The sequence below is a fragment of the Malus domestica genome, chromosome 12 (assembly GCF_042453785.1).
Source record: "Malus domestica chromosome 12, GDT2T_hap1".
NCBI classification, from domain to species: domain Eukaryota; kingdom Viridiplantae; phylum Streptophyta; class Magnoliopsida; order Rosales; family Rosaceae; genus Malus; species Malus domestica.
This window is the reverse complement of record NC_091672.1, coordinates 724,588-745,655: the sequence shown is the minus strand read 5'-3', so window position 1 is coordinate 745,655 and position 21,068 is coordinate 724,588. Positions and strand designations below refer to the sequence as shown.

Here is a 21,068-nt window from a genome sequence, read left to right as displayed (position 1 = left end):
AAAGCACTAGAGCGTAACTTGTGTGCAGAAGGCCGTACAGGTCACGCGGAGTGACTCCGGCAGAGTGTGAGAGTGATAGATTTTGAGCTCTAGGTTCAACCGGGCTAATAGAGGGCCTCCGGTTGATTACTTTATTGCACCTGATATGATTTATGTTGATGCATTCATACCTTATTATTGTTGAGATGATGTGGCATGGCATAATTATTATGAGAAATGTTGAGATGATGTGGCATGGCATAATTATGATGAAAATGTTGAGTTAATGACTTGAAGTCTTGAGAATATATATGTATATTTATATTTTACATTTCTGGGAAAGTATACGGGTTTTACGGAGAGGGGTTACAACGTTTTGAGAAATGTTTGGATTTGGAAAAGAATGGTTTTACTGACCCACTCAATTTTGGTTTTGCGCCCCTCCAGGTTCAGGAATCACAAAGGTGTGGTGACTACGAGGAATTTGACGGTGTTCTGACAGATTGGACAAGATTAGGACTCACCTTCGGGTGTATCAACTTATAAATTGTATCTCAAAGCTTCCGTACTGTGCAAATGGTTACGTCACTCTCACGTGACGGCCAGCATGCCCTCCTTCGGGACGGGGTGTGTCAGTTGGTATCAGAGCATGGTTGCAATCTTGGACATCTTGAGAAGTTCTAGTGAATTCTGTCAGAACTACACCGCCTCGTAGCAAGCCACGTAGTTAGAGGAACTTAGTCTCCCTGATTTAGCGGTTTAGGGGGAAACTATTACTATGGTGATTCAGTCTATTGTCTAAAGGGACATTTTAAGATGGGTAATGAGTTGAACTTGAATCACCTTATGAAATGATGAACCTGAGAGAGCGAAGTAACGGTTTAACCATTTGGAAAAGATGTTTCGGATTATGCAAGTTAAAGGAAATTTCCTTCTGACAGGTGGGTCGAGACGACTACCTGGTTTTGGGTATGAATTTGTATCCTGGTGGAAACAGGATTGTTAATTGTTGTCACCGGAGGAAACAGCTGATTGAGAATTATTTAAGGACTTGTTTAAGGAAAACTTTATCCCTCCGGCATTTATCAATGGTAGTAAGCAAGAGTTTGCAAATGTGAATCAAGGAAGTTGACGATAAATGAATATTATAGAAAGTTTTCAGACTTGCCTCGTTCCATCCAGATATTTGAGACAAGGTGTCTCGAGTAAAGGAAATGTACCTTGTGCAGCAGGTACAAAATTAACACTTTGGGAAATGTGAAATTAATGAATGTGTTTATGTGGACAGAGGGGACACAGAATTGTGAATTGTCCCTAGAATCAGTTGTACTCAACAATTTTCCATGATATCATAGTGTCGATTCAGCAGAGTTATGGACTTAGTAGTTTGGTCAGATTGATCGTGAGTACATAGAGATTTGATGAGTTATATGTTCAGCCATACAGGCCACGAGAGGTGGATCTGGCTAACGTATGAGAAATTGGTGAGTTATAGGCTCGGCCGTACCGACCACGCGGAGTGGATCCGGCCGACGTATTATTGAGATAAGAGTTGAATCAGCCGTATTGGTCATTCTAGTTGACTTCGGCTGATATATTTCTTATTATGTATGTTGTTACCTAGAGAGTAGTAAATAAATGTAGTAGAGATGAGTGTATGTATTTTGCATTGAGTGGCAAAATAGTAATGTTATATCTTTGAGAGTGGTTGCCTACTTATCGAGACAACGATGATTTATCAGTATTGCGGGCTGCAGACCGTAATATTAATAACTCATTCGTGGATTCGTTAAGCAAGCAACCCGGTAGATTATTTTATGTTAGTATTGTACTTGTTTAGAATGCTTAATAATATTAGAATATGTATTGTGTCGGTTAAATTATTTCCATTAGATTGGTTGGTTATAATTGTGACTAGATGGATTGTTACGGGAAACCAGTCACTTTCCATCGATCTGGATGATCAGAGGTTACCTTAATGAGCGGGCATGCAACGTGAAGTGAGTTCAGCCATTATTTATGCTGTGAAAGCAAAGAGACTGTTTTGAAAGGCTGCCCAAAAATACTTAGTTCAGGTGGTGCTAAATGATGTTGTTTGGAGTAGTGTGAATAATGTCGAAAGGGTTAGACTTTTCTTGATGTCTTCCCTGAAAGTATACCTGGATTGCCTTCAGGCAGAGATATGAGGTTCACTATTGAATTGTTGCCAGGTATAAATTTATGTTAAAGATTGGTTCATGATGAGTTAAGGGAATTGGAAATTCAATTGAAAGAATTGATTGATAAAAGTTTTATTCAACCTAGTACAACACTTTTGAGGAGCACCAGTTTGTTGGTGAGAAAGAAAACGGACTTAGAGATTGTTCATTGATTATAGACAATGGAATTGGTAACGATCGAGAACCGTTATCCATGGTGATGTACTGATGTTTATTTAACCAGCTCAGAAGTAATTGCGAAGATTCAAAGATTGAATTGAGATCTGGTTACTACCAATTGAATATTATAAGTGACGTTGATCATAAGATGGTTTTCTGGACTTGTTATGGTCCTTATGAAGTTTGGTGATGCTATGTGGATACTCATGCGGTTTTATGAGTTGATGGATGAAGTATTCCAATAATACTTTGATAATTGATATCATTTTCGTTGAAGATATTCTGGCATATTCTGAGCCAGAGCAGAGCATGTAAACGTATTAAGTCGGTGGAACAAAGATTGGAAGAATGTCGATTGTATGCTAAGTTTAGCAAATGTGAATGTTGGATGAATCAAGTGGCATTCTGAAATTGGTTATATCTGCTTAAGGTATTCAAATGAATTCTTAAAAGGAAGCAGAATTGAGAAATTGGAACAACCACAAGCCATAATTGAGATTCGGAAATTCTTAACTTACCAGGCTATCTTGGATGGTTGTGAAAGAATTTTTAGTCATTGCTTTGTCATTGACAAGACTGTTGAGAAAGGAGGTTATGTATGAGTGGGAAGGAAACTGTGAGTGAAGGATTCAACAACTGAAGTATTTCCTCATTCATGCACGTATTTTAGTAATCCCAGAGAATAGTGGTAATCATAAATTTTTAGTGATGTTTCTTGAATGGTATTGGAGGCATGTTGATGCAAATGTTAGGGTGATTGCATACGTTTCACGATAAATGGAATCTCATGAGATGAATTACCCTACTGGTGACTTGGAAGTCATGATTACCATTCTTGCTGTGAAGTTATGAAGGCATTATATGTTGATAAGAATGCAAGATTTTACAAATCAAAAGAGTCTTCAATATCCATTACTCGGAAGGATTTTGATATGAGGCAACGAAGGTGGATTGAATTACTTAGTGATTATGATTGTACGATCAGGGTGATCGTGAATTGTTGTAGCTGATACACTTGGTGAAAAGATTGCAGTAAGATTAATGTCTGGCACGTTGCCAAGAGTATCATCTTGTGGATTGAAAACCAACGGAAGAAAAGTTAAGAGTGAAAGATCGAGAAGAAGTTATACTTGTTAATTTTCAAGTTAGGCCTGTTTGGTAAGGTCGTACTCGAAATTTAAATGTTTGACGAGGAAATTTAAGAATTAACCAAGGCAGAGAAAGAAGGGAAAAAGAATGAGTACATGATTCGTGAATCAAATGGTATGTGCATAATGCTAAGGATTTAAAGTAAGCAATTTTGGACGAAGTACACTGTACAACTTCTGCAATATTCCAAAAGTAATGAGATCTAGTATACCATTTGACGTTTTTATTGGTCAACAGATTGAAGTAGAAAGAAGTAAACCTTTGGATTGAGACGGTTATTTTCTGTTTCGCAGTGGAAATGGAAAAATATTACTTTGGATTATGTGTACAAGTTTCATGATACATAGGATGGTTATGATTGAATTTGAAGCGATAGTTGGTCAATGTACCAAGTTAGTACATTTACTCCAGGGTTGAGTAACGGTACTTATTTGTTTTATAGAAAGAAGAATTGGTTCACGGAACTGCTAAGTTTCTTAAGTATGTTGGTTGCGCAGTTTCCGAAATAACGCCATAGGGTCCTTGAAGCGTGTCGTGTGAATGAAATGCTTCTGATTAGAGAAAGATTCGATCACGAAAGAGTTTTAGTAGGCCCTGAGACTATGGATGAGTCTCCTCAAAGTATTCAGGTGATTAAGTTAACCTGAAAGTAACCAGGAATGACAAAAGAGATTAACAGAGGGATATGCCACTAATCAAGTGTATAAGACAGATGGTTTTATATTTTCGAAGTGTTCACCATAGAAAAGTATAACTCGGGTTGGAAAGGAAGGCAAGTTAAATCCTAAGTGAACCGAAGTTTATGTGATCATCGAAAGGTTGATGAAGTTGAATACAGATTTAAATGGCTTCCAGAGTTGTTGTAAGTGCATGATGTGTTTCATGATTCGATATTTTGGAAAATTCACCACGAACAGAAATGGCGAGAATTGGAAAGGAGACACGATAAGATTTAGACACATCAGACCATTTTTGATCACTAAAGGAATCAATAAAGTTGCATACAAGTGGTGATGTCTTCAGAGTTGGCTAAGGTACTTAATGTAGTTTGGGTTCGATACGTTGTCACTAGGTGGCAAATTCGTCACATGAGATTCTGGTGCAACTATTGAGAATTAAGCTGGATCTAATTAGTGAGGAGCTATGGACGACTTTGGATTGGAAAAAGAAAGTCTTGAGAATTAAGACAGAGTAAGTGGTAAAAGTTTTGTGAAGAAAATCATTCAGTAGAAAATTATGTTGGAGAAAGAGAATCGGATGAGAGAGATTTACCCGAGGCTATTGTATGAGTATAAATGATTTAGTTGGATGCTGGAATTTCGGGGACGAAATTCTATAAGGAGGGGAGATTGTCACAGCCCGTCCCGGAATTTTTAATTCCGAGGACGTGAAATTATGAAAATGCCCCTAATACGTGACTAAGGTATAATTTTTACGTTCATTATACCTAAGCTCCTAAAATTTGGTAAGTAAAGTGGAGACTTAGACTTAAATTTTATGTTAGAATTTTGTAGTTGGGGATTGGGTAGGATCCCACACCCCTCAATTCTCTCCCTCTTTCACGTACCCTGTCTCTCTCTCTCAGTTCACTCTCTCTCTTCCTCAGACTTCACTCTCTCTCTCTCTCTCACCCTCTCGAACACACGGGCAACCACCAAAACCACCTAAAACTAATACCAACGCCGGATCTAAGACCACCAATGGAACCCTGAAGACTTCACGAGCACGATGGTACCCATTTCAGGTAAGTTTTACTTCGGAAAAACCCTAGTTTCAAAGTTCCCGTGAAGAGCACTGTTCATGATCTTCGAATTGACTTTGTTTTAGGTGAAACCAAGCTCACAGTGAGCTTAAGGAAGTCCCAAGGAAGCTCGGAGTGCTTCGTTGGCATGAATTGGACGTCAGGATCACGAGTTGTAAGTTTGGCCGAATTCTTGAATTTTTGAAAAGTTTGATCTCGTAGTTTTTAGGCCCTAAAACTAGTCCAACGTGATAGTAGGTGTTTAGGGCTTCAATTTGGTATAAATTACATGAAAAATGGTTGAAAAACGAAGGAGAATAGTGGATTTGAAAAATTACCCAGTTTCCGGCAACCGAAGTCCGGCGAAGAACCGTCGGAGAAGAAACTGGAATATTCCGTTAATTTTAACGGAATATCCTAACGGCAGTAACGGTATCCGGTTAAGTTTAACGGAATATTCCGGAGTTTTAACGGAATATTCCAGACGGCGTTAACTGACGCCGTCAGCATGCGTTGCACGTGGCCGCGTGTGGGGGCGCGTAGGTCCGTGCCACGTCAGGCGCGTGGGGGCGCGTGAGACCTCCAAAAATTATTTTAAAAATATGGGGATGATCCTGAGGTTGTGTAGGTCGCAGTGGTATATTCATATACCAAATTTGAGCAATATATGAGGAGTTATTAGCTAAGAGTGGGATTATGCGTTAAATAATGTTAATTTGGTTACTTCTCGTATAGGCGAGGATTATACGGACGTTGGGCATGGCCAAGGGATGCTCAGGGACCTACGAGACGTCGATGTATCTGTGAGTGGGCAGTTTTGTTTTCCGTATATATATATACTTGACGTTTCCCAGAAATTGAATTGAAATGAAAATATGTTTAAAATGAAATGCATATGAGTTATGTGGAAAAACGGGAAGTGAAATACCATGCATAGAATTGATATGAAAAGTATATAGAAATGTGAGTTGAAATGCCATGCATGAATTAATATATGATGCATATGTATGAATTGGTGCGGTGGACGCACAGGTAAGAATTAATATATGATGCATATGTATGAATTGGTGCGGTGGACGCACAGGTAAGAATTGATTTATGATGCATATGTATGAAATGGTGCGGTGGACGCACATGTGAGTATTTATTTCTGTTATGATGATGTTGATGTATATTGAGCTCAAATCCTGCACCATAGTTTAGTGCTTATAGTATTCACCGCATCGCACGCTCGTCTTGGATCCAAGTAGATGCTAGTCGTACAGTCCACGCGGAGTGGGTACGACAGGCCAGTCGCGAGAGTGTTAGTGAGATTCCGACTGGTGGGTGACCTTAGATTATGTGCACAGATGATTGATGAGAAAGCACTAGAGCGTAACTTGTGTGCAGAAGGCCGTACAGGTCACGCGGAGTGACTCCGGCAGAGTGTGAGAGTGATAGATTTTGAGCTCTAGGTTCAACCGGGCTAATAGAGGGCCTCCGGTTGATTACTTTATTGCACCTGATATGATTTATGTTGATGCATTCATACCTTATTATTGTTGAGATGATGTGGCATGGCATAATTATTATGAGAAATGTTGAGATGATGTGGCATGGCATAATTATGATGAAAATGTTGAGTTAATGACTTGAAGTCTTGAGAATATATATGTATATTTATATTTTACATTTCTGGGAAAGTATACGGGTTTTACGGAGAGGGGTTACAACGTTTTGAGAAATGTTTGGATTTGGAAAAGAATGGTTTTACTGACCCACTCAATTTTGGTTTTGCGCCCCTCCAGGTTCAGGAATCACAAAGGTGTGGTGATTACGAGGAATTTGACGGTGTTCTGACAGATTGGACAAGATTAGGACTCACCTTCGGGTGTATCAACTTATAAATTGTATCTCAAAGCTTCCGTACTGTGCAAATGGTTACGTCACTCTCACGTGACGGCCAGCATGCCCTCCTTCGGGACGGGGTGTGTCAAATAGAGTGTAGGAACTAAAATTATTTTTTAATTTTGTTATAAGACATTTTCTAAAATTTATTAAGAATTAAAATCTAATTTTCTATTTTTATTTCTTAAGTTTGCATTGCTTTTCCTCCACTTAGAACTTTCCAACGGCTATTTTGGAGGATTTGACTTTCATAGTTAGAGAAACTTGAACATGGAACATAGTATTTGAACGATTAGAGTTTCTCTAATTATTATTTGTATCAGCAATTTTTATTTCTGGCAGCCACAACATTTGAGAATCGAGAAAATTTTCCATAATTCGGGCTCATTAGTTGACATGGAGTTCTACCAACCATTACTTGACACTTGTACACACTTTTTTACACAAACACACTATTTAAGAATTAAAAAATAAAACTTATTGGGGTTTGGGCCCCACTAGTCTCTTCTTTCTCTCTCCCTTCTTCGGAAAAGACCTTTTCACCAAGAATAATATTTGATAGTTGAAAATTTAGCAGTCACTCATACTTTTATCTAATTAGATTTGAACACGTGTCCAAATAATTAAAATTGTAAATACAAACTAGACATGTGTTCAAATCTGATTAGATGAAATCAAGAGTGACTGCTGAAAATTCAACAACCAAGTTTTGTTATTTCATCAATACAACATCGACCTTCTCTATTCCCTCTCCTTCGCCGTCTCTATGCACACTAGCAACCAGCAATCTCCGACAAAAGTGTCACCACCACCTGCATCCGAACTTCTGGTACTGCCACCGCCAAGATCACCCATTTGATGTTGATGCCCCCCACCCAACAACCATATCATGCCCACCATTATGAACACTCATTCGAAACTCCAGTCTTTATCGTCCAACTGTAAATATGAATTTGATACCATCTTTATCTTTTATAGTCTTTCCTAGGGGTGGTTCGGTATGGGATCCCATACCGAAACTCTTGTCCCGATTCCCAAACCGAAATTTTCGAGAATCCCAATTTCAATACCGATCCCAAACCAAATTTTCGGGAATCCCAATTTTCGGGAATCCCGAAATGGTTTTGGGCTTTTGGACTAAAATTTGACATATTATGCATTCAGGCTAAAATTCAACCTTCTATATTGAAAATTTGACATATTATACTTTTGGGCTGCTAACCTGTTGAACATATAAGTATAAAGTATATAACCAATCTGTCAATCTGTGCACAATAGCATCTGCCTATTCAATTTCTACTACAAATGCATACAATAAAAATAAATTAAGTAACAAATCCAAAATCAAAAAAATTAGTTACAAACCGGGAATATATAACAGAAATCAAATATATGGTTGTAAGAAAAAGAATTCAAAATATATAACATAAATCAAAATTGGGAATACCATTTCCAACTGCTGTCTAGTCCTAGTTTATAGCATGGTATCTCTCCCTGACCTTGAGTACAGCATAAAATGTGATACTTTAATAATCTGATCTATGATTCTACTCATGGTGTCTATAAAAAATCCTACAGAATGACAGTTCATCATAGTCTAGCACTTCCTTGCTTACTTTCTTTTGTGTTTACTGTTGTGAAAGTATACATTTCACATGTACACATATGTAGCCATCCAGTAGTTTACAATTAAAGAGTCATATGGTATGAGAAACAAAAACAGAATTACAAAATTTGATTTGCTATCAAACATTAAAGCAAGACCATGCATCTAAGATTCTATAGCCAAAACAAAAATATGGAAATCCGATTCTCATAAAATTTCATAGTAGTCAAGGACTCAAGTAACAAAAAGAATTGGTAGCTTTACTTGTAGCTGCACTATTCTTATGCTTCCTTGATATCAAGTTTGGCACAATCCTACCAAGTCCAGTGGAATAATTCTCTTATAATTAAAAAATAATATATATAATATTTATTTTCGGTTCGATATGGGAATACCGAAAATATAGAGATGCAAAACCAAATCTCATACCGAAAATTTCGGTTTGGTTTGGGATTACATACCGAAAATTTCGGGAATTTTGGTTTGGGATCGGCATTTTTTCGGTTTGGTTTGGAATTTTTGGGATTTTTTTCCAGCCCTAGTCTTTCCCAACTGAAATATGATTTTAAAAGAGATGGCATAATTTTGAATAATGTAAATGCAAAAATCCTGGATGTTTTGGTTGGAGATTGTTTGGTTGCCGGTGTGCATGGAGACGGCAAAGGGAGAGGAAGAGAGAAGGCTAGCCGGTGTTGTGCCTTTCAGCTTTACGAAGAAGGGAGATAGGAAAGAGAGACTAGGGGGGTCCAAACCCTAATATGTTTTTATTTTTATTTTTTTATTTATATTTTTTATTTAATTTTATTTTAACAGTGGGTTGTGTTGAAATGTGTATAGGTGTCAAGTCAGAGTTGGTGGAACTCTAAGTCAGCTAATAAGCCCGGAACGTGGAAAAATTTCTCCCGAGAATCTTGATACAACAGCATCTTGGTTTTATTTAGATGCCAGAAATAGAGAGAAATAGATTTTCACATTATTGCTAAAAATAATTACACTTTGGGTATTAATAGTTCTATACAATTCTCTCTCTCTCTAAAAAATATACAGCTAACCAAAACTGTTTTACAACAAATATCCAAACTAACAATCTTGATTAGGATGATGACTAGACTGATGACTTGGACAATGCTAACTTGGATCCTTGATTGATTTATCTTGCTTTTAACACCTCTTCAAGTTGAGTGAAGGAGCACATAGAGAAAGCTTGGATTGAAGATAAAGAAACCGGGTTTTAGAGAGAGACTTGGTGTGAATGTTGGCAAGTTGATCTTCATTGCAAACATACTGGACATGAATTGCCTTCCTAAGAACAAGTTCTCGAATATAATGATAATCAATCTCTACGTGCTTTGTACGAGCATGAAATACAGGATTAGAGGCTAAGGAAATTGCAGAAATATTGTCACACCAGATGGTTGGCATGGTTGGAAGTCGAAAGCCAATATCTTTGAAGATTTTACAAATCCAAGTGAGTTCTATAGCTGCAAGCGCCAATGATCTATACTCCGCTTCAGTAGAGGAACGAGCTAAAGTACATTGCTTTTTTGCACTCCAACTGATAAGAGTAGGACCAAAGAAAACATTGTATCCACTAGTTGAACGTCTATCAAATGGACATCATGTCCAATGAACATCAAAGTATGCATGTAAGTGGAGAGGACCTTTAGCAATCAATAAACCATGAGATACAGTGACACACCCCGACCTGGAAATATCGAAGCATGCTGACCATTACCGTGAGGTGATGTAACCATAAGGGTAAGTGATGTAGAAAGTGAATAAAATTAAAACTAATTAGAACTAGATATACTAATTAGTGAAAGAGTGCGCAATCGTGGGAAGAACCCACTACAATTATTCAGAGCGATATAGACAGTGAGACTATAGAAGAGTAGTCAAATTAAGTAAGTACACTTATTACACAACAGTGATAAATTCGTACGTCTAAACAAAAGAAAATGTCAGAACTGCCGAGATTCCTCGAATGCCACAAAGAGTACAACTATCTAGGTCTTGGAGGGCGAAAAACAAAGTTGAGTGAGTCAGTAAAACAATGCTTATACGAAATCCATTATTTTCGAATATACTAACCCATCGCCGTAAAATAAGTATAGTTTCTTTAAAATACTAAGTACGTATGTAAACAATATATCAACAACAATAATATTATAACCAGAAATATGCCAAGTCATGATGTATCAAATGCCACAATAATATAATCATGTGATAATCAAGTATAGCTAAGTGCTCATCCATCTAGGCTGACACACGAGTTCGAACAAATAATTTCTGACACAAACAGAACTGGGTGTAATCAATATGCTCTAGTACTACAATCACATGAAGGATGGTGCTGAAGCACAGTCACATACAAGTTGGATTACCTAATGCAATCTACCCGACAAGACTGGTCCTGGCCCTGGGGCGAGTACTAGCACTGAGGTGCAGCAAGATGAGCATGTACAAATATGTATGAATGCCATGACAGTAATATCTCAACCATATAGCAGCATTTATCACAATTATTATCACAAGAATGATACTTGGCAAAATAAGCGTAAAAGTGAAGTACATACGCATTTATGGAAACTATAAATATATATAGGTATAAAAAAAAACTGCCCACTCACAAGTACGTCGCTGGGTCGTAGCCCCCGAGCCTAGCTTGGCCTTGAACGTCCTCGGGATACGTTTCCCCTATATGTGAAATAACTAAAATAAAATTAATTGAAGCACATATACGGAAACCTAAATAAAATCCTCATAGTTTGCTCAAACTTAGGGTTTAAATACACCATCGTGACCTACTCGACGTCACGAACATCCCCAAATTTTTAGAATAATTTTTGGATGGCTCACATGCCTGCAATGGCACGGCCAGACGCGCCCCCACGCGCAGGCTAGTGCCTGACGTCCGTCAGGAATATTCTATTAAATGTTAACAGAAGTTAACGGCATTACCTGATGCGGTCAGAATATTCCGTCACTTTGACGGAATATTTCGTCTCCTTCTCTAACGAGCCTAGCCATCGCCGCCGTCTGCAATTCAGCTTCGCCGGATGTTTGGAAAATTTTCAAACTCACTATTCTCATTCATTTCTCAACCATTTTCGACTTACTTTATATGGATCTGAAGCTAGTGAAGTGAAGAATCGCGTTATACCTGTTTGGAGTCCAAAAAGTGGATGAAGGTTGCCGGAAAAAGCCTCGAAAGTTCCGGCCAAAAGTGAACTCTTCGAAACTTGGTCGTTTCACGTCAACCTTTTTCCAAAACAAGCCTAGGACCCTTAAAAAGTCGTGTAGAAGCCTTCCCAAGCTTCAAATCATCCTAACTCATTTGAAAACACGTCGAACTCAGTGTGCCTGAGTTCTGACCTTCCGAGTTAACGAGTCAAAACTCGTCTAAACCAGGTTTCAAGAACATGGTTGTGATCGTGAAGATGAGAGGAGTACAATTGTGTGGTTTTTGGGTTTGATCTGTGAGCTTTGCAGCTCGTTTGAGGGTTTTGCAGAGAAAGAGAGTATACGAGAGATAAAGAGAGAGAATGAAGAGAGAGAGAATTATTTTCTTTTGTTTTTTTTGATTGGTTGCTTCAAAAATGGAGTGGATGGGATTGGTGAGAGTGTGAAATAATGGAGGAGGGTGCACGTGATGGGGTAAGAAAAAGCTAGGGATAAGGTTTTGGATTTTGAACAGAAAAGAGTATCGAAAATTTACCCGGAATAGTGTTTTCACACTGATAAAATTTACGTACACTCGTAACAACGTGTACAATTTAAATGTGATAGCAAGAAATAAAATGAAAGTGATTTGAATATGTCCACGTCACTTGCCAATAAGGGCATAATTGTCAATACACATACTTAGGGAGAAATTACATAAGAAAATTAGGGACAGGTCGTCACATATAGTACCTTTTAGAGATCTGAGGACTCTTTTAGCAGCCTGCATATGACTTTCCCTTAGACAATGCATGAATTTGCAAATCTAGTTTACTACAAAAGAAATATGCGGTCGTGTCCAAGTAAGATACTGAAGTTATCCAACAATTGATCTGTATTCTGCAGGATTTTCCAATTAAGGACCAACATGATCAAGCTTGTTTGTACCTAGAGGTGTAGCACAAGGTTTGGCACCCTCCATCTTGATTTTGGAAAGTACATCCAAAGCATATTTGCCTTGGGATAAAAAGATACAATCTAGAGTTCTTTTCACCTTTAGACCCAAAAAATAATGAAGATGGCCTAAATCCTTCACGGGAAACAAAGAATTAAGCTGTTGAATTATATTGGAACAAACTAATGGATTTGGACCAGTGATTAGAATATCATCAACATAGACAAGAACCAAAACCAAAGATGGTGCAGAAACAAACAGGGATGTACTAGATTGAGAATTCTTGAAACCAAGAGAATTGAGATCCTAAAATAATTGATCATACCATGCACGCGGGGCCTGTTTTAATCCATATAAGGATTTATGTAATATGCAAACATATGAGGATTTATCTTGATCAACAAACCCATGTGGTTGATCCATGAATACTTCCTTTTGAAGATGGACATGGAGAAAGGCATTACTGATGTCTAGTTGGTTGAGAAACCAATTGTAGTTGACAACAAGAGTAAGTAAGACTCTAATGGTGCTTTTGTTGTCAGACTGGACTAACTTCAATGACTAATCTGAACTGGCTTAGACTAGACTAAGTTAGTGAAATGTTTGGTGCCATATCGGACTAAGAAGCGGGATAATGAAAAGAAGAAAAAAAAAAACAAAATAGAACCCATGATATATAACAAAATATTCATATTATTTGCTTTAACAAAATTTCAACCAACAAAATTTTCATCATCCAATTTTCAAATCCAACACCAAAATAGCAGAAACCAATCAATTTTTCAACCAAAATTAAAAGTAGCAGAAACCAATCAAATTATTGAAACTTTGCAATAAATTTCCCAGAAATGAATAGATCACGTCTCCATATTGAGAAATATGAAAGAACCATAGGCTGTAATTGAAATCTTCAAATACAATGAAAGAACCATAGCATTGTTGCATTCATAATTTTCGAATCATAAAAAATATGTACAAAATTTTTGCATATTGCCCTTAAATCCGATAGCCTGCAACAAATACAACAATCTGATATACATGTTTTTTGCACGCAAAAAAAGAATCCATAAAACAAGCATCATTGAATAAAACCCATAAAACAAAATCAACAATAAACAACACAAACACAAGATACTGATAAATACCCAGATGATCATATATTGGAGCAAATTGCTATTAAAAAATGGGGATAAAATTTAAAAGTGACAAACTTACAGAAATGGTTGACGACAATTAAAGATCCATGTTTGCCCAAACTGAACGGAAATCTTGTACTCGATTTCTAACGCTCCTTTCGTCAACAAAGCCATGGTGATTCCATTGCACTATCTTTTTTTCTCTCTGATCGAAGTTTCTAACTTTTTTGGGAGAAGAAATACGACAAAGCCCAATTGGATTTTTGGGAGGGGAAATACGGCGAAGTAGGGAGTGGCAAAGCGAGGAAGAAGAGTAGATGGGAAGGGCGAAGAGGAGAGGGGTGAAGCGAAGCCGATATGGGGCAAAGCAGGGACTAGTAGTCTGCTCCCTATCGGTGGGTCTCGCTAACCTCTAGCGAGCGTTTTAGTCAGAGTGAATCCTATTTAGTCTCATTAAAGCTTGTCCCTCCTGCTAACAAACACTGGACTACACTAGCTTTTAGTCTAGTCCAGTTCAATGCCATTTAGTGAAGGCAAACAAACACACCCTAATGGTGATTGGTTTTTCCACAGGACTAAATGTTTCTGTATAGTCAAGACCAGCTTGTTGATGATATCTTTTCGCTACAAGATGAGCTTTATATCTGTCAATTGAGCCATCAGGTTTTCTCTTGATGTGAAACACCCACTTACAACCCAGAAGGTTTTGAGAAGGAAATGAAGGAACTAAACTCCATGTATCAGTATTTTGCAATGCATTAAATTCCTCTTGTATGGCTTTTCTCCAATGAGCATGCTTAGATGCTTGAAGATATGTGTTGGGAACAAAATTGGCACACTTAAGAACTGAGGAAAAGATAAGATGCTTTGTTGCTGTAGAAGCTTTGGGTTTATAGATCCCAAGCTTGTCCCTTGTTTGCATGGGATGAGTGTTTATGGAAGGGGGATGATATGAAGATATAGAGACTAAAGAAGAGATATGAGAGGGAAGAGTTGGACTTGATACTATAGGAGAAGGAGAAAGAGGTGTTGACCTATCAAAGGGCTGAACAAATGACTTTGTTAAGGGAAATATAAGATCAAAAGAAGAGGAAGAAGGAAAACTTGGAATAGAGCTATGGGGTGCAGTTGGTAAGGAAGTATGGAAAGGTAAGGTATGTTCGTCAAAAATAACATGGCGAGAAATATATACTCTATCAGAAATGTAATCGAGACATCGATAGCCTTTGTGTTGAAGGTTGTACCCTAGGAAAACACAAGACTTACTTTTAGCATCTAATTTGGATGTTGAATATGGTTGAAGCCAAGGAAAGCAACTGCAACCAAACACTTTCAACCTGGAGTAGTCAAGAGCTCTTTTAAACAGAATTTCCCAAAGAGACACTAATTTCTGGAAATGGGAAGTCTATTGATAAGATAGATAATAGTAGAGAAGGCTTCAAACCAATAAGGATGAGGAACTTTAGAGGCAGCAAGCATAACTCGAGCAGTCTCAATAATGTGCCTATGCTTATGCTTAGCACAACCATTCTGCTTCGGTATATGTAGGCAACTAAATTGATGAGAAATACCATGTTCAAGAAGAAATGAGTTAAGCAAATTACTTGTAAATTCACCCCCTGAATCAGAACGTAAAATCTTTATTTTGTTTCTAATGAGATTTTCTACATGACACTTAAAGTTTACAAACGTAGAGTACACATCTAATTTCTTCTTCAACGGATATATCCAACTATATTTACTAAACTCATCAACAAACAGAACATACAATCTGTATCCACTGACTGTAGAAACTGAAGTAGGACCCTACACATCACAGTGTATTAATTCCAAACTATTAGAAGTATGATATGACAGTGGCTGAAAAAGGTAGTCTAGTGCATTTGCCTAAAGCACAAGCATTACAGAAATCAAGATTGCTAGTACCCTGCATTGCAATTTTATTACTAGCTATGACTCTATGTAGAATGGTTGTGGAATGATGGCCCAAGCACCTGTGCCACAAAGAGATACGAGCTTTGACACTAAGAAGTACGGAATGAGAGAAACCAGTAGATGGAGAGCCTTGAATGGGATAGAAGCCATTCTTAGTAGGGCCTCGAAAAAACGTCTTTACAACGGATCCATCAGAGTCAAGAGTTAAGAGCAAGTCCACCCCTAAGTACTTTGTGCCAGCACCCAGCCCATTTATCTACTCCAGTGAACAGTAATAGACTTCAATGAACAGTAATAAGCTAATGCATCTCCACCCCTAAAAAAATGCGTTGGCACAAATGATCTCCACCCCTACAAAATGTGCTGGCACACAGCCCATTTAAAATATTTTAAATTTTTTTCTAAAAGAATAAAAAAATAAACTAGTTTTATTTTCGGATAGGATTTTTAACCAATCTCGTCACGCCATGTGTCATTATCCGAATGTATTATTTTGTGAATAGATTTCCGCTAAGATTTTCAACCAATCCCGACGCGCCATGTGTCACTTCCGTTTTACAATAATTTAGCCAAGATTTCGATAAGATTTTCAACCAATCACGTCATGCCACGTGTCATTATCTGAATGTACTATTTTGTGGATAGATTTCCGATAAGATTTTCGATCAATCCTAACGCGCCACGTGTCACTTCCGGTTTACAATAATTTAGCCAAGATTTCGATAAGATTTTCAACCAATCACGTAGTGCCACATGGCATTGTCCAGAACCTCATCCTTTTTTTTTTGTCCATATAAACCCTACATCCCTACATCCATCCTCACACCAAGCTCAATCCTTCTTTTTAGCTCAGAATCCTTGTTCATCATTTTCAAATCTTGAGTTCTTATTACAATGTCTTCTTCAAGGAGAGTGTATAAACAGTTACAGGAGCGACAGAAGAGGTTGTTGGCACAATATGCAGAATTGGCCAATCTCGAGGAAGGTGGAGGTGGAGATGAGGCTTTCTTCATGGAAGAGGATGAGGATGATCACCATATAAGGCATAGGGCCTTACATTCCCGCCGTGTCATGGAAGCCGTGGGTCAGATAGACAAACCCAGACGTGCTGCAAACCTCGATAGAAAAAGGGAAAGACGAGGTAAAGATCTCTTGGAAGATTATTTTATTCCCAACAACATATTCCCTGATCATGTTTTTAGACGTCGTTTTAGAATGCAACGAAGTTTGTTTGACAAAATCATAAGTGCTATTTGCAACCATGATCCATACTTTGTGCAAAAAGAAGATGTTTTTCATGTTCTAGGTCTTCATCCCGAGCAAAAAATTACGGCTGCCTTGCAAATGCTTGCATATGGAGCATCTGCAGATTAAGTGGATGAGATCGTGAGGATGGGAAGAATAACTGTTCTTGAGTCCCTGATGCGGTTTTGCTCTGCAATTAAAGCCCTCTACACCAATGAGTACCTCTGGACACCCACGCCAAGGGACATGCGAAGGCTTCTGAGGAAGGGTGAGATGTGAGGCTTCCCTAGCATGATTGTAAGCATCAACTGCATGCATTGGACTTGGAAAAATTGTCCAAGTACGTGGCAAGGAGCTTGTGGCGACAGAAAATGAGCCAAAAACATCATTTTGGAAGCCGTGGCTTCATTTGATACATGAATTTGACATGCTTTTTTTGGTGTTCCAGGAGCTCAGAAATGTCCTTGCCCAATCCCTAGTGTTCGACGAACTGCTGTAAGAAAAATCGCCGAGATGCACATATTGGGTTAATGGTACCCAATATGAGGGATCATTCTACCTTGCAGATGGCATTTACCTAAGGTGGTCAACGTTTGTCAAAACAATGCCACATCCACAGACTGAAAAGGAAAAACACTTCGCAAAATGTCAAGAAGGGTGTAGGAAGGATGTCGAGCTTTGCTTTGGTATCCTGCAAGCTCGTTGGGCAATTGTCAGAGGTGCAACTAGAATGTTTGATGTTGAGGCTCGTCGATCCATCATGATGACGTGTATTATTCTCCACAACATGATTGTTGAAGATGAATATGATTATGATGCCGTCGATGAATATGAGCCAAATCCGATGAACAACTCAAGAACACGTATCTACTGTGCTCATGACTAGACCGAAGATCCTGTGCAACATGAGTCGTTGGAACGTGATGGACGTTACAATGAATTGATCGTTTAGTGGTACACTGATGTGCAAGAGCCATACTGGCACGGAACCTGCCAGAATGACTTGATTGAGCACCAGTGGGGATTGCATGAAGGCGAAGATAATTAAAATGAGGCTTGTGGTTAAAGAATAAAGTGAATTTTTTTTTAAGTTTATGTAATTCTATGTAGTGTGTTTTTTTTTTAAGTTTATTTGGTGAGTTTATGTAATCTTATTTCATGTGTTTAAATAAAGTACAAAAATAAATAAATAATTACATTAAAATGGCATAATAAATTAAATAAAAATAAATAAAGTTTTAAAAATTAATAAGAAATAACATAAAAATTACATAAGAAATTAAATAAAGTTCAAAAGAAAAAAAGAAAAAACATAAAAATTACATAAGAAATTAAATAAAGTTCAAAAGAAAAAAAAAGAAAAAACATAAAAATTACACAAGAAATTAAATAAAATTCGAAAAAAAATAAGAAATTACATAAAAATTTACAAGGTCTCTGGAGCTAGGATATGTGGTGCTAGGATCTTGGTTGCTATGATTTGTGTAGCTAGAACCCCCTTGACTTGTTTCCGCATTTCTTGCACGCCTCCTTCGCACGACATCTCTTTTTTCCGATGTCCAAAAATATTTTGAATTCAGAGACAGTCCTACTAGAGACTTGCTCATAGTGTCATGATCTGCTTGAGCCATCCTTTCTTCTCTAAGCATTTCATTTTCTCGATGAAATGCTTGTCTAACCAGCTCGTTCTCTCGATTAACTATTTCTCTGTCTCTCAGCCGCCGCATCACGGACCTCAGTAGCTGCTATTATTGCTGCCATAGCAGCAACTTTTTCCTCATCTCTAGCCTTTTCCCGTACCATGTTCAGTTCACCTTGGCGAGCAAGTTCCTGCATATATTTAGTGTAGTCATTTTTGGAAGAACTACCTTTTTTCTTTGATGCCTTTTTACCTTGAGGCCAGAGGGACTGACGAGTCTGTTGGGTCTCGGGCACTTGTTCAGGCGTCCCTTCCGTGTCTTGAAATGTGTCGGCTTCTTGTTTGGCCGTGTCTGGTTCTGACGAACTATGTAGACCCATGCCGTGCATGACAACTTCTGTACCGGTTGCCACAATTTTGTATTTAGGGCAATCTTTGACAATTTCCCAACATTCCCATTTGTTGAATGATTTGTTCTGGTTCTTTGAATTGTAGAATGCTTGAGCTTGTAGTGTCTATAAAAATGTGGAATAAGATAGTGTTAAAAAATGCGGGTGTAACACAAATAAATAAATTAAAATATTGATACGGGTGGAATGCATATAAATTACATAAAAATGACATAAGAAATTAAATAAAAATTACATAAGAAATTAAATAAATTAAAATTTTGATGCGAGTGGAATGCATATAAAAATTACATAAGAAATAACATAAAAATTACATACGAAATTAAATAAATTAAAATATTGATGCGGGTGGAATGCATATAAATAAATAAAAATATTGTCACCTGATCCGCTAAACTTGTCCCGCTACCCAGGTTACCGGAAGCATGAGAGAAGGCGTTTTTCCAACAAGAAAAGGATGTGTTGAGTTTTTTCCAACAACCTTGAAGACCTTGACTAGTTCTGGCGTCTTTTCCATGTACATCGCAAAACGCCTTCGTAATTTTACTCCACATTTCTCGCTTATCCATCTCATTACCCGTAATCGGGTCATGAGTATTGTGAACCCAACATTCACACAACGTAACATCTTCAATGAGCTTCCATGAAGACATTTTTTCTCTCTTACAGTGTAGAAAATATTGAAATGTAGATAGTATAGAAAGTGTAGAAAATATTGAAATGTGGTGTAAGGTGGAAGATGAGGGTTAGGTATTTATAGAAAAAAAATAACTTTTTTAAAATTTTACTGTATTTAAAAAAAATATATGTATTTTTTATAATTTTTAATTAATTTTAATGTAGTTAATTAATCTAGACCGTTGGATTTGAAAATATTCAAATCCAAGAGCCAAGGATCTGCCACGTGGCCAACGGTCATAAATCTGACCGTTGGGCCTTTTTTTTGGGGGGGGGAACGTGGACCGTTGATTTGTGATCGGACGGTCTAGTTTAAAAGTAAAATTTAAAATTTTGTTACTGTTGGAAATCCAACGGCTCTGAGCAAGCCACGTCGCTGCAACACAAGTGGGTTGACAACAGGCTGATAGCGCCTGCCCCTTGTCCCCTACTCGTTGCCAAGCGCGAGTCCAGTCCACACGCCAGCCAAATAGGCCGGCTCTTGGGTCTGTCAAAAATGGGCTGGTCTGTTGCTTGGCTTGGGCTGGGTGCCAGGCAGCCCGATGGGTTGGAGTGAATTCCCTGACCCTCAGCTTGATATTTGGACTGGGTGTTGGGCAAAGTTCACTCCGGTGGACTTCCTCTAATGCACAATGATTGTCAGTAGTAAACTTGTATATGGACAAGAGACCATGATTCATATCATGCACGTGTAGGACATTAGACAATTAAAAAGATGCAGATGGAGTATGTAAAACAGCGTTTCCAGTATGATGAATAGACAAACCTTGACTGTCTCCTACATACACCTTTTCGTCCCCATTGTATGCAGTTGGTATAGGAATATTGGTCAGATCATTAGTAATATGCGAAGTGGTTCAGGAATCAGCAAGCCAGAGTGAAGGAGATGGCTTGTTGATTTTGTGAGCACACCTAGCTGCAAGCTTATCCATAGGAACTCTACCCTGAACGGTAGGATTCAAACGATCGTAACAATCAATAGCCTGATGGGAAGTGGAGCCACATAGTTGACACGGATGATAACCACCAGAAGAACTTCCACGATCAAAGGTACCAAAATTCCGATTTAAGTTATTTCGATTACCACCAGAGCCAGACTTGTTTTGATTGCGATTGTTGCCTGAATTACCTCGATTCCCACCATTGTTAAGGGATCTATTGAAATTTC

General features: G+C 38.0%; 1 protein-coding gene and 1 long non-coding RNA gene across 2 annotated transcripts in view; one reads left to right on the top strand and one right to left on the bottom strand.

Moving 5' to 3' along the window:
- Positions 1 to 21,068, bottom strand: part of LOC103449418 (macrodontain-1-like) — an 89,984-nt gene that overhangs the window by 14,175 nt on the left and 54,741 nt on the right. The window lies entirely within an intron of this gene.
- On the top strand, positions 6,087 to 6,494 carry LOC139190054 (uncharacterized). Its single transcript, XR_011574042.1, has 2 exons — positions 6,087 to 6,279; positions 6,332 to 6,494. It is a non-coding gene; the product is annotated as an uncharacterized lncRNA (long non-coding RNA).